The following is a 14,684-nucleotide window of genomic DNA, read 5'->3' as shown; positions in this document are numbered from 1 at the left end:
GCATTTGCTTTGTTTTAATTACACAAATAATATGTAATATACTTTCAAAATTCTGTGAGTTTTGAAAACAATTGTATCACTGCACACTGATAAGAATTACTCAAATAAAAATTCTTGACAACACCAATTGCTGGCAAAGATGTGGTGCAAATGGAAATCTCATTCATTACTGGTGTTGACCTAAAACAATAAAACAGCCAGTTATTTTACAAGCAAAATGGGTCTATTCAGGAACAGCAAAGAATTGCGATTTGAGACATGTAAATCTATGGCAAACCACAGGAAGTCCAGAGAGCAAAAGTAGAGAAAAAGTTCTTTTATAGAGGCGAAGGGAGAGTTGAGAGAGGCTGTTATAACCAGTTTGTGGGAGGAAACTGGGAGCTTGAAGTGGCTTTTCATTGGCTGAATAGTGACAGTCTTTCATTGGCTGGGCTATAGCCAGGCAAGGAGAAATTCCTTTTTCCTCCTGCTGGGTAGTAAAGTATTAACCTTCTTCCTGTTGGTAATGCAATTGAGGTTGAGTGGTAGAGTGTGAGAGCTCCCCCTTCTGAATTCCTGACTCCATTTTATCAATACATGAGGTTTCCATTGATTAATTTTCAGGGGTGGAAATGCAAAATGGCACAGTCACTTTGCAAAATGGTTTTCAGTTTCCTTTAAAGTTAAACATACATTTACCATAGAAACTAGCAGTCTTACACCTGGGTATTTACCTTAGTGAAATGAAAACTTATGATCGCACAAAAATCTGTAAACAAATGTTTATAGAAACTTTATTTGTGTTAGCCAAAAAACCAGAAAGAAGCCAATGTCCTTCAGTGAGTGAAAGGATAAAAAACCAGTACTGTATCCCTAGAATACAATACTATTCAGCAGTAAAAAGGAATGTGTTATTGACGTATTTGGAAACTTGAATGAATCTTAAAGACTTGTTAAATGAGAGAAGCCAGCCTCAAACATTCCATTTATGTGATATTCTCAGAAAAGGCAAAAGTATAGTGACTGTGGTGTGCTCCAAGGACAAAGAACAAGATAAAGGGCCAATATTGCTGGAACAAAGAGTTACAGGACTCCTATCACTCTGTCACAGTGTGACCACTGTAATGTCCCAGAGCTCTCCCAAGCCGCATGCCTTGTCCCGTTCCCATCCCATATAAGGAAAGAGATTTGCCCCATTCTTCTCCCGCTCAGTACACTGAAAGTATACATACTCTGCCCAGTCAGCAGATGACTTACAGTTTCCCTGGCTCTAAAAACCGACAAGCAACCCATGCTCATTGTCGACTCTCCCTGGCTACCAGGAAGTCAGCCTGCTGTTCTTGCAGCGACCCTTCTCTTTAATAAATTCTATCTTTCTTACATTCTGCCTTGTGTCTGGAAATTCTTTTTCAGCCTGTGCTCGGGCCACGACAGTGATGAAAAATACATCATTGGTTACCAGGAATTATGGTGCAACGAGAAGTTGAATACAAAGGGGTACTTTTAGGATGATGAAACAATATTCTGTTTGTGGTGGTGGTTACATGAATCTAAAGATGTTAAAAGTCATAGAACTGTACACTGGAAGAAAAAAAGCCAAATTTACTCTATGATATTAACAAATTATAAAAAGTAAATAATAGTATCATCCTGTACTTATGTGTTCTTCAGCTTCCTTTTTAAAATTTAATATGTCCAAGAGCACAAATGTAGATCTCCATTATTATTATTTTTTAATTTTTATTATTTTTTTTGCGGTACGCGGGCCTCTCACTGTTGTGGTCTCTCCCGCTGTGGAGCACAGGCTCCGGACGCGCAGGCTCAGCGGCCATGGCTCACGGGCCCAGCCGCTCCGCGGCATGTGGGATCTTCCCGGACCGGGGCACGAACCCGTGTCCCCTGCATCGGCAGGCGGACTCTCAACCACTGCACCACCAGGGAAGCCCAGATCTTCATTATTTTTTTCTAATTTTACATAACTTCACATATATGAACATACAGTGGTTTAGTTAAACCCTATTGATGGACATTTATTTTATTTTTCCCATTTTTTTCCTTTTACAAACAAAATGGGAGTGATTGTATCTTGTTACTTCAAATCGCTCTTCTATTTGTGGTTATGCCATCAATTCAATACACATTTTACCTACTTATATTAGGTAAAATACTTAAATAATTTCAAAGTCAAATCTTCAAAACAGGATATATTCAGAGAAGTCTAGCTTTTTAAAAAAACCTCTCCTTTTTCTCTTGTTTTTTCCTCCTCCCATAGATGTGCATTTAAAAATATTCCTTCCTTTTAAAAATAGATGTATCTAGTGCTTTTGTTTCTGTCTCCCCTCCCCTCCATCACTCTCTTCTCAATTTGAAGAATTTCAAGTTACTTAAGGTTACTGAAGCCAGAAACAAGAGAGCAGCAAAAGCCAGAGGCAAGAACTTCATGCCTGAAGGATGGAGACATGCCTGGGGAGAGTGCAGTGGGGTGGATGGGACAGCTACCTGTGTCACTTGCCTGGAGCTCCAACCTTTATTAGACTTCAAATGAGATCAGAAATTAGGCAGTGGACAGATGATAAAGCAGAAAGCTCTGCCACCAGGGCAAACAGATTTGGTTAGACTGTCTAATTGGCTACTGCATAAATTTACCGAGTATTCACAGAACATCTAGAAGACTAGCCCCAGTCTTTGAATATACGCTTTCTGGCTACCATTGGCAAAGGTGAGACAAAACAGGGACAGCTGTGTACTGTTCCTGTGATTTTAAGTTGATACAATACATTTTGGAGACCAGTTTTTTGATAAATATCCAATCTCCAGAACAAATTAAACAAAACAAAACTATGCTTGCCGTTTTCAGAATTCACACATACAGAATAAATAAATCATGAAATAAATAAATCATAAAGACGTAAGTACTATATTTTCTTCTTAGCATTACTCATAATGAGTATGTGAAAGTCTTAATGACCATCAATAGAGACTTTGCTAATTTGTGACACATGGCACATTAGAAGCCCATGCAACTTTAAGCAGTGGTGATAACTGAGGATTTGTGACATAAAAAGCTCTCAGTGATATATTAGTGTAAAAGGAAAATTATGAGAAAATATATATAGTATGATATAGTCTTTGTTACACACAGACACAGACACACACAGACACACACACATATACACATATATATCTGAAAAGATATATACCAAAAATTTTAAGGGTTTTTATCTTTGAGAAGGATTATTTGTGATTTTATTTTATTTTCCATAATTTTATGTTTCATCTAAATGTTATAAAATGGCTACATGTAACTTCACAATGAGAAAAAAAATTAAGCTATTTCCATGTAGGGAAAACATCTGTTTTGAAAAGTTCTTTTTTTTTTTAGCATTTATTTCTGGGCCATAAGTTTTTGTTTCTTCTTTTTTTAAAAATGTTAAATTTATTATTTATTTATTTATTTAGGCTGTGTCAGGTCTTAGTTGTGGCACACGGGATCTCTTTAGTTGCTGCGTGTGGGCTTCTTAGTTGTGGCATGCATGAGGGATCTAGTTTCCCAACCAGGGATTGAACCTGGGTTCCCTGTATTGGGAGCGTGGAGTCTTACCCACTGGACCACCAGGGAGGTCCCCTGTTTTGAAATAAATATATTCACACAGGAATATTTGCTTTCTTTCTTCACTAACACAAGATTGATTGGATTCAAATCAGATTCACAGGAATCAGAGATCTTTCTCAAACTAAACTTTGGTAATAATTTCAAGGATACAAGTAATTATGAAGCACAGTTAAGACAGGCACAAGTATGGGGTGTCCACACCACTTCTCAGGTCCTTTTCTTGCCTAATTAGAATGAGCTGTGGATTGGGTGTAATGTTAGAGATCTCTGTCTGAGTGATGCATGTGAGTACAAAATGGGGGCTATTTCAATGAGAAACTTCTCCATTTTATTCTCTGAAAATTATGTAGTATGAAAAATACAAGACATTTTTTCAAGGAGCCATGCCCTGTAATCCATAGATTCCAGGTTTTGTTTGCCAGAAACAATGCTAGATGGAGCAGACGCATTCTGCTAGATAAAGATTATGCTACTAGTTAACACAGTTTAGTGAGTTTCTGGAGTTAGCATGTTTATAAGGGAAATCTGATGCAGTCAATTTTGTTTTCTTCTTTCCTTCCAGAAGCATCCCTGGTAAGTGGAGAGAACTGATTGTAAGACTGTTGTTTCTTTCCCATTTCTTAAAATGAAAGCATTGAGATATCAAAGAGATGTCATCACTGAATTTATGACTTACAAAGATTGTGTGTTTTTCTTTTTGAATTTAATTTTATTTATTTATTTTTTATACAGCAGGTTCTTATTAGTTATCTATTTTATACATATTAGTGTATATATGTTAATCCCAATTTTTCAAGAGGGTGTGTTTCTTTTTTTTTTTTTGCGGTACGCGGGCCTCTCAGTGCTGTGGCCTCTCCCGTTGCAGAACACAGGCTCCGGACGCGCAGGCTCAGCGGCCATGGCTCACGGGCCCAGCCGCTCCGCGGCATGTGGGATCTTCCCGGACTGGGGCACGAACCCGCGTCCCCTGCATCGGCAGGCGGACTCTCAACCACTGCGCCACCAGCGAAGCCCAAGAGTGTGTGTTTCTTAATGGGAATTTTTAGCACTTTCATTTCATAACTCCTATTCTGTACCCTAATTCCATATTTTCTAAATTCCTTTTGCAGTGTGGCGGCCAGAAATAAGTGCAATAATCCAAGGGTGAACTAACAAGGTCACTTAAGTTCGGCAATTGCAGGAGCTGTTGAAGTCCTTTAGGATTATGGAGTCTTTTAGGATAGGCATATTCATTCCTCCCCCTCCTTATACTGGGTCACTAATAGATGTAAGAATCAAGACTTATATAGCTTCTTCCACATCATTTCTCAAAGTATGAAATGAGGTTATCCACGTAGATGCCTTATTATAGAACTGGCAGTGGGCACATGCTCCAAAGCTGTTGCCACTGGGAGCCAAGGTAGCATGGCAACTATGTGTAGGGGCTCTGATGTTAGAAAGACAAGAATTCAAGTCCTGGGTGTACAACTTATCTGTGACCTTCAGCAGTTTAACTTATACCTCAGTTGTTTTATTTGTGTATAGCGTTGTTTTAAGGACTAAATGAGATAATGCGTTCAAAGCCCTCAGTACTGTACCTGGCACCTGAAAATGCTCTATCACTCTTAAATATTCTCATTATTAATATTGCTTCTCTATAGCTCTTCCTCCAGGTTGCTATTCTTTCTTTAATACCCTTTGGTATTGTCACAGAGCACTTATTAATTCAATGGATTGCCTGTGAATTGAGCGTCTATTTATTGATCTTGTTCACCTGGATCAATTTTCAATTCTCAGGTTCTCTGAGAGTTAGACTGCATCATCAATAAGCCCTGGATACATGGAATTGAGAGTTATGAGGTGTTTTGCCACAGATGCATAGAATCTCTAGAGCCAAAGTGATCTTCTTTTTTTTTCGTTTTTTTTTTTTTTTAACATCTTTATTGGGGTATAATTGCTTTACAATGGTGTGTTAGTTTCTGCTTTATAACAAAGTGAATCAGTCATACATAAACATATGTTCCCATATGTCTTCCCTCTTTCGTCTCCCTCCCTCCCACCCTCCCTATCCCACCCCTCCAGGCTGTCACAAAACACCGAGCCAATATCCCTGTGCCATGCAGCTGCTTCCCACTAGCTATCTACCTTACTACATTTGTTAGTGTGTATATGCCCATGACTCTCTCTCGCCCTGTCACAGCTCACCCTTCCCCCTCCCCATAACCTCAAGTCCGTTCTCTAGGAGGTCTGCGTCTTTATTCCTGCTTTACCCCTAAGTTCTTCATGACATTTTTTTTTTCTTAAATTCCATATATATGTGTTAGCATACGGTATTTGTCTTTTTCTTTCTGACTTACTTCACTCTGTATGACAGACTCTAGGTCTATCCACCTCATTACAAATAGCTCAATTTCGTTTCTTTTTATGGCTGAGTAATATTCCATTGTATATATGTGCCACATCTTCTTTACAAAGTGATCTTACCGTTAGCATCAAATGGTACTTTTGTCATAATTATGCATTAGTTTCTTCAACTGTGCTCAAAAGTTCAAAAGCTAAGAAAAGGTTTCTTTTCCCAGAGTCAAGACAGGGAGAGCATCCAACAGTATCAATGGCTCCTGGTCATGCAGTTCTTAAGCAGTTTGTTTTCACCTAGTAGAGACTATTGTGCACTCTCATTATCTTGTCTTAAATTTTTCCCATAATTTGGATCCACAGGAAGCTTGACAATCTTATCATTTCACAGAATATCACACACGTCCACAGGGTGGGCACCAGACCTGATGGAGAGAAAGTAGGTGATACTCTAGTTACCTGCTGGATATAAGCCAAAAGATGCAGCAGAAACTCCATGAAAAGGATGGAGGCTTCCATTTTAGCAGAGTTGCTGTAGATCCAAAGAGGAAGACAACCTGCTCCTCCTGCACGCTTACGTGCTAGCTAGCGCAGCCTTTTTGAATTTTTGAGGCATGTTGAGAGTGTTCTCTGGCCTCTGTCTTCAAGATTTTACTGGGGCCAAGAGCAGGCAAAAGCTTTCCAGCTGGTCCAGGCTGCAGTGCAAGCTAATTTTTCACTTGGTATCCATCCCTCTCACTCCCACCAATTAAAAAAAAAATTCCAGCTATTGAATTAGTCACTTTCCTCCATTCACGACACAGAATCATTGTATTGTATGTCTTTCTTCTTCTTATTTTTTTACTCAGAGCTATAATAGCTCTGTGTCTATTGAATCCATTGCTCTTAACCTATGTATAGCATTCTAAAGTGTGTATCTATGTAATCTTACGGATCCACTACCCCAGAATGGCTACCCAGAGTGCCTTAGAATGTCTGCCAATAGCAATAATGCTGCAACTAACAACATAGTACAATACATGTTCTCTTAGGACTTGCATAAGAATATCTTTGGGATATATTGAGGAGTAGAATCCTTGGATCATGAGATCAGTGTATAATAAATTTGAATAAGTAGTAGCAGTTTGTTCTTAAGAGGAACTGTCCATACTTCTAAAAGCAGTATTTGAAGATTCCCATATTCCAACATCTCCCCTAACGTGGGCCGTTACCCAGTTTTCTAATTTTACCAATCCCATTGTTGGTTTAATTTGCTTTTCTCTTATTACCAGTGAATTTAAACATCTCTTCATGTGCTTTGTCGACTGTAGAGTCAACACAATCCTTATCAAAATTTGAACAGGATTTTTTTAGAAATTGAAAAACTGATCTTACCATTTATATAACAAGGCAAAAAATAATCAACACAATTTTGAAAAAAGAACAAAGTGGGAGGACTTTAACTTTCTGATTTCAAAACTTACTATAAAATGACAGTCATCAAGATACTCTTAACACAACGGGAATAGAATGCAACTCCCTTAATCTGATAAAGACACTCAGTCAACAAGCTAAAACCACACAGTCTAAGTGTTCCCTCCTCCCCAACAAAATCATTCCTAAAGTAATTCTTCCCCTAAAATATGTCTTATCCCGTCCTGTCCTTTCAATGTATTGCTTCTATGATCACTAAGAATCACTCATGTGGATCTCTAGAAGTTATCTAGAAAGACAAAGACTGACAGGGAGTTATCACTCCAATTTGATAAATCTCAAAGTTGATGATGACATGGACCACAGATCTGGATAGCAAATCCCAGGAGCGTAGAGGAAGTCCTTTAAGGACCACTCACCGACTTACTCTCCCTGCTCCCAAATTAAAACAAAATAAAGCTGAAAATGTCAAAGCTGTTCTCTTTCTCAGAACAGGAGTTTACTTAGAGGGCTCATCACTGCAAAGAAGGAAACTACTACTCACTGGGAAAGGCTGTTGTGTGTGAAAGTCAAGAGGAGTCTGGCTGGACCCGTGAGGGCAGTGCAGGGAGCTACATGTGGTTGCTAACTTTGGAGGGCTTGATGGCAACTTTGGGTGCTTCATCAGAGACAGTTTTGGGTTTAGGCCCATAGTGTTACCCTGAAAAGAGACATTTCTAATGTTGGGCAGCAACAAATTACTCTTGGGCCCTGTTCTTCTTTCCAGGGATTGTTGGATGCTGAGGGGCTCCATGGTTAGGCTCATCCTCTCTCTCCCATGCTTTGCTTTCTCTTACTTCCATGTTTTTCTGACCCCAACTAAGCTTCTTGGGGTCACATCCCGATGGGCAGCCAAGATCAGGAGAGAAAGCTTCATGATGGGGCGGCACTCAGAGGGGCTGGACTCATGTACCTTTAGACTCTCACTTCAGCATTCATATTTCTTCAGAGCTCAGGAGAGCCATGGCTGATGGAGGTACCGATTTACTTTGGAGTCTGGAGCAGTCAGCTGTGAACCCTGTGTGAGGTGGTCCTTTAGAGCACCCTGGAGAAGTCTCAAGAGACAAAGCCTCTTGCATCCTTGCACTGAGAGGTCCTGAAGGGTATAAATGATGTCTTTTCCACTTTAACTGTCAGCCCAGCTTGGCATTGGTAGGCACACTCAAGCCTGGGGGAAAGAGAAAACAGTGTGGGTCTAAGAACGGACCCCAGGCTACTTCTTCTCCATGCAAATTGGGATGGTCACGGTGGCCTTTGCTGGAGGGTCAGATGCACTCCACCGAGGGACCAATTAATAAACAAGGAACTGAAAGTGGATGGAAGAGAACAACTTCCCATGTGAAAGAAATTCATGCCCAAGAGAACAAGTTTCAGAGACCCAGGGATGGAAGGAAATGCTAAGTACTACCTTACATAGTGTCACATGCATTATCTTATAACAACAACTCATGTGAACTTGGGTCTGCAGTAAACTTAAAATATGGGACAAGTTAAAGGACCTGCTTTGTTTTACATCATAATGTATTAATTTATTTTTCATTTTATGTCAATCCTCTGCCATTAGAATGTAATCCCCATGGGAACAAGACCTTATTTATCTTGTTCACTTCAGAGCCCCAAGGATTTGCCACTTATCTGACACATACTAGGTCCTCATTAAATAGTCAAATGAATGAATGACAGACCAGAAACATAAAGTGAACACAGAGCTGTCATGATTTATGACATGGAAGGAAAAGGAATAATTTCTATTGAGTATGACTGTGGGCCACAGAGTGTTCCAGGTGTCTTATTTAAGTTATATCATTTAACATTTTTTACCAATTATTCAAGGCAAGGAATATTCTCTCCATTTTGCAAATAAGGAATTGGAGGCAATTCGAATTCAAGTTTCTGAGCAGAGGTCGTACAATAAGTGGCAGAAATAAAATTCACACCAGTGTCAATCTGATTCCAAGGGTTGTGTGTTTGAAAGTCTGGCACCTCAGCAGGAGGAGGAATGGTGTCAAGGCCATGATAGAGGCAATTACAATTATGTTTCAAAGTGAGGCTGCAGCCAGAGGGTACATTCAGGAATTCTTTTTTTTTTCACTTTTAGTGACTTTTATTGTTTTCTTTTTATCAATAACTTTACAAGCAATACATGTTTATTGCAGACAATTAGAAATACATAAAAGCATAAAGTGAAATATAACAATCATGTATAATCTCCATCCCCCCGAGATAACCACAATCTGCATTTTGATGCATTTCCTCCCAGTGTCTACATATTTTTTTTAATTGAAATATCATTGACCTACACGTTACGTTAGTTCAAGGTGTACAACATAGTGATTCGACAATTCGATACATTACAAAATGATCACCATGATAAGTCTAGTTACCATCTGTCATCGTAAAAGAATATTACAATATAATGACTATATTCCCCATTCTGTACATTTCATCACTGTGACTTGTTTATTTCGTAACCAGAAGTTCGTACCTCTTAATGCCTCTCATTTATTTCACTCAACCTCTCACCCCCTCACCTCTGGCAACCACTTGCTTGTTCTCTGTATCTACGAATCTATTTCCATTTTGTTATGTTTGTTCATTTGTTTTGTTTTTTAGGCCCCACATATAAGTGAAATCATATGATAACTGTCTTTCTCTGTCTGATTTATTTCACTTAGCATAATACCCTTTAGGGCCATCAGTGTTATCACAAATGGCAAGATTTCATCTGTTTTTATGGCTTAGTAATATTCCATTATACATAAACATATTACATTTTCTTTTTCATTCATCTATTCATGGACATGTAGGTTATTTCCATATCTTGGCTATTGTAAATAATGCTGCAATGAACATAGGTGTGCATATATCTTTTTGAATTAGTGTTTTTGTTTTCTTTGAAAAAATACCCAGAAGTGGAATTACTGGATCATATGGTAATTCTATTTTTAAGTTTTTGAGGACCCTCCCTACTGTTTCTATAGTGGCCACACCCATTTACATTCTCACCAACAGTGCACGAGTATTCCCTTTTCTCATAATCCTTGCCAATGCTTGTTATTTGTTGTCTTTTTTGATAATAGCCATTCTGACAGGTTTGAAGTGACATCTCATTGTGGTTTTGATTTGCATTTCTCTGATAATTAATGATGTTGAGCATCTTTTCATGTGCCTGTTTGCCATTAGAATGTCTTCTTTGAAAAATGTCTATTCAGGTCCTCTGCCCATTTTTAAATCAGGTTGTGTTTTTTTTGTTGTTGTTGTTGTTGTGTGTGAGTTCTTTGTATACGTAGGATATTAACCCCTTGTCAGATGTATTATTTGCAAATATCGTCTCCCATTTAGTGGGTGGCCTTTTCATTTTGTCGATAGTTTCCTTCACTGTGCAAAAGCTTTTTAGTTTTGATGAAGTCCCATTTGTTTATTTTTGTTTCCCTTGCCTGAGGAGAAATATCCCAAAAAATATTGCAAAGGCCAATGTCAAAGAGCACACTACCTATGTTTTCTTCTAGGAGTTTTATGGTTTCAAGTCTTACATTTAAGTCTTTAATTCATTTTGTGTTTATTTTTGTAAATGGTGTGAGAAGGTAGTCATTTTGATTCTTTAGCATGTAGCTCTCTAGTTTTCCCAGCACCACTTATTGAAGAGGTTGTCTTTTCCCCCATTGCATAGTCTTGCCCCCTTTGTCATTCATTAATTGACCATAATAGCGTGGGTTTATTTCTGGTTTATTGATGACTGTAACTTTTTAGTATAATTTGAAATCAGAGAGCATGACACCTCCAGATTTGTTCTTCTTTCTCAAGATTGTTTTGGTTATTTGAGATATTTTGTGTTTCCATACAATTTTAGAATTATTTGCTGTAGCTCTGTGAAAAATGCCATTGGAATTTTGATAAGGATTGCAATGAACTTGTAGACTGCCTTGAATTAACAATATTATTTATTCCAGTCCATGAGCAAGATATATCTTTCCATTTGTTCATGTCATCTTCAATTTATTTCATCAATGTCGTCTTCTTTTTTTTTTTTTGTTCCGTACGCAGGCCTCTCACTGTTGTGGCCTCTCCCATTGCGGAGCACAGGTTCTGGATGCGCAGGCTCAGCAGCCATGGCTCACGGGCCCAGCCGCTCTGCGGCATGTGGGATCTTCCCGGACCGGGGCACGAACCCGTGTCCCCTGCATCGGCAGGCGGACTCTCAACCACTGCGCCACCAGGGAAGCCCCCTCTTCTTATTATTATTATTTTGAGTACAGGTTTTTTTTACCTACTTGGTTAGATTTATTCCTAGGTATTTTATTCTTTCTGATGCAATTGTAATTGGGATTTTCCTCCTTAATTTCTCTTTCTGATAGTTTTATTTGTATATAGAAATGCAACAGATTTCTGTATTATATTAATTTTGTATCTTGAAACTTTACTGAATTCAGTGATTAGCTCTAGTAGTTTTCTGGTTGTCTCTTTAGGATTTTCTATGTATAGTATCATGTCATTTGCAAACAGTGACAGCTTTACTTCTTCCTTTCCAATTTGGATTCCATTTATTTATTTTTCCTGTCTGATTGCTGTGCCTAGGACTTCCAATACTATGTTGAATAAAGTGGCAAGAGTGGGCATCCTTGTCTTATTCCTGATCATAGGGAAAATGCTTTCAACTTTTCACTGTTGAGTATGATGTTAGCTGTAGGATTATCATATATGGACTTTATTATGTTGAGGTATGTTCCCTCTATACCTCACTTTCTGAAGAGTTTTTTAAAAATCATAAGTGGATGTTGAATTTTGTCAAAATCTTTTTCTGTGTCTATTGAGATGACCATGTGGTTTTTATTCTTCAATTTGTTAATATCACAGTGATTAATTTGCAGATATTGAACCCTCCTTGCATCCTGGGGATACATTCCACTTGATCATGGTGTATGATCCTTTTAAAGTATTGTTGAATTTAGTTTGTTAATGTTTTTTTTTGTGGTGTTTTTGTCTGGTTTTGGTATTAGGGTGATGTTGGCCTCATAGAATAATTTGGGAGTGTTCTTTCCTCTTCAAGTTTTTAGAATAGTTTGAAAAGGGTAGATATTAACTCTTCTCTAAATGTTTGATACAATTGACCTATGAAGCTGTCTGGTCCTGAACTTTTGTTGTTGGGAGTTTTTAAGTTACTTATTTAATTTCATTACTGGTAATTTGCCTGTCCATATATATATATATATATTTTTTTCCTGCGGTACACGGGCCTCTCACTGTTGTGGCCTCTCCCGTTGCAGAGCACAGGCTCCAGACACGCAGGCTCAGCGGACATGGCTCATGGGCCCAGCCTCTCTGCGACATGTGGGATCTTCCTGGACTGGGGCACGAACCCGTGTCCCCTGCATCGGCAGGTGGACTCTCAACCACTGCGCCACCAGGGAAGCCCGTCTCTTTATTTTGTAAACAAGTATGCACCACAATGTTTCAAGTAAGGTGAATGGCATGAATATGAAACTTGCAGTCTGCAGTATCTAGGATCCAGGGGAAGTGAATTAGACAGAAGTGATAGTTATTCTAATTAAACTGTCAGGTAACATCATGACAAGTTGGTCTGCAGCATTTCAGTTTCTTTTTCTTAAAGATTAGAGGTCCCATGTGGTCTCTAGTCTCTTATTTATTTATTTTTATTTATTTTTGACTGTTCCACGTGGCTTGTGTGATCTTAGTTTCCCAACCAAGGATTGAACCTGGGCCCTAGGCAGTGAAAGCGCTGAGTCCTAACCACTGGACTTCTGGGGAATTCCCTCTAGTCTCTTTGTTGTGTTTTATGTGAGACACATCACAGAATGGGAAATTTTCAGATCTCCAATAATGGCAATACACACCTTTATTTTCTAAATTCTCAAGCTAAAACATGTACTGTCTTGAAGTTGTCTTTCTGGATATGAAGGCTTACCATAGATTTGCTGCAGTGATCTTAACATAAAATCTTTTGTAAGACAGATGACCAATTGCAACTGTCCCAGCAACAATGGTAACTGCTGTGATCCATTCAACTCATACGCTGGAATTAGAAGTCAGACTTATGGTGCTGTCACTTGCAAAGTATGACACTAAGCACAAATGGACTCCTCTATTTTCCCTCTAAAATAGCAACTTTTGGTATTTATTAGTAAATTCAAACCCAGTTTGTATGCAAAAATTCAAATTATTTGACAATGATTAAATAATCATTCCATGCTTGTTGTCTTTTAGTATGCATTCCGTGGCTTTTATTCTCAGAGTTTACAATAAACAGTCATGTCTGACTATAACTTTATATAAACTGATATCTTGGGTTTGAGTATACAAATGCTACTAAGGTTGCTCAGTTTTCCTTACTGACAAACCCAGAATGAAGGCAGAGAAGTCTTGGAGTGTTTTAAGAGGAATGTGTTGTTCCTACCTCTTTATACCCAGAGCTCAGAAAGAAGGAGAAAAAGGATATCATCTCCTTTATGACTCACTCATTAGTCTGCTCTGGCTGCTAAAGAAAAATACCATAGCTTGGGTGGCTTTAACAACAGAAATATATTTTCTCACAGTTCTGGAGGCTGGAAGTTTAAGATCAAAGTGTTGCCAGGTTTGGTTTCCCCTGGGGTCTCCTCCTTGGCCTGTAGATAGTCTTACATGGTCTTTCCTTTGTGCGTGCGCACACTTAATGGCCCTTCCTCTTCTTATAAGGGCACCAGTAATATTGGATTAGGGCCCAACCATATTACCTCATTTAAATTTAATTACTTCTTCAAAGGTCTTTTCTCTTAGTATAGTCACATTGGGGGTTAGGGCTTCAACATATGAATTTTTGAAGGACACGATGCAGTCCATAACATGGTCCTTCGAACATTTAGTGTGTTGTCAAAGGAGGTAGATAACGTCTGTCTTCCATGGGAACTGGCCAGGCCAGAAAAGTCTCTGGCTCTCTGAGTAGATGAGTAGAGAGCAGGGAAGTCAGCCATGATGCTGTTTCCTGCTCAAAGTTTTCTCCACTCAGTTGGGTACAAGCTGGAGCCTAGATAAGCAGGGTCAGCTGCTGTGTGCCTCCCTTGTCCTCCAGGACCATCCGTTCCCCTTCCTACTTTCTGAGCCTCAGTTATTGACAGAGGCCTTTTACTTTAATTAATATTTTTCTGGACATTATCTCCAGCTCCCAAATTGTAATCTGTAGTTTTGTGTTCTCCCATTATCTTAGGTTTTTTATAGGTCAGCTGGATCTGTATATACTTATCATAGTCTCAAGCTTTATAATTTTTACAAGTGACAGTTTGTGTTCATAGACAGTATTTTCAAAGTAGTTTTG

This window comes from Aethalodelphis obliquidens, unplaced genomic scaffold, assembly GCF_003676395.1.
Source record: "Aethalodelphis obliquidens isolate GAN/ISIS:26980383/991018 unplaced genomic scaffold, ASM367639v1 scaffold42, whole genome shotgun sequence".
In the NCBI taxonomy this organism is placed as follows: Eukaryota; Metazoa; Chordata; class Mammalia; order Artiodactyla; family Delphinidae; genus Aethalodelphis; species Aethalodelphis obliquidens.
Note: the sequence above shows the minus strand (reverse complement) of the source record.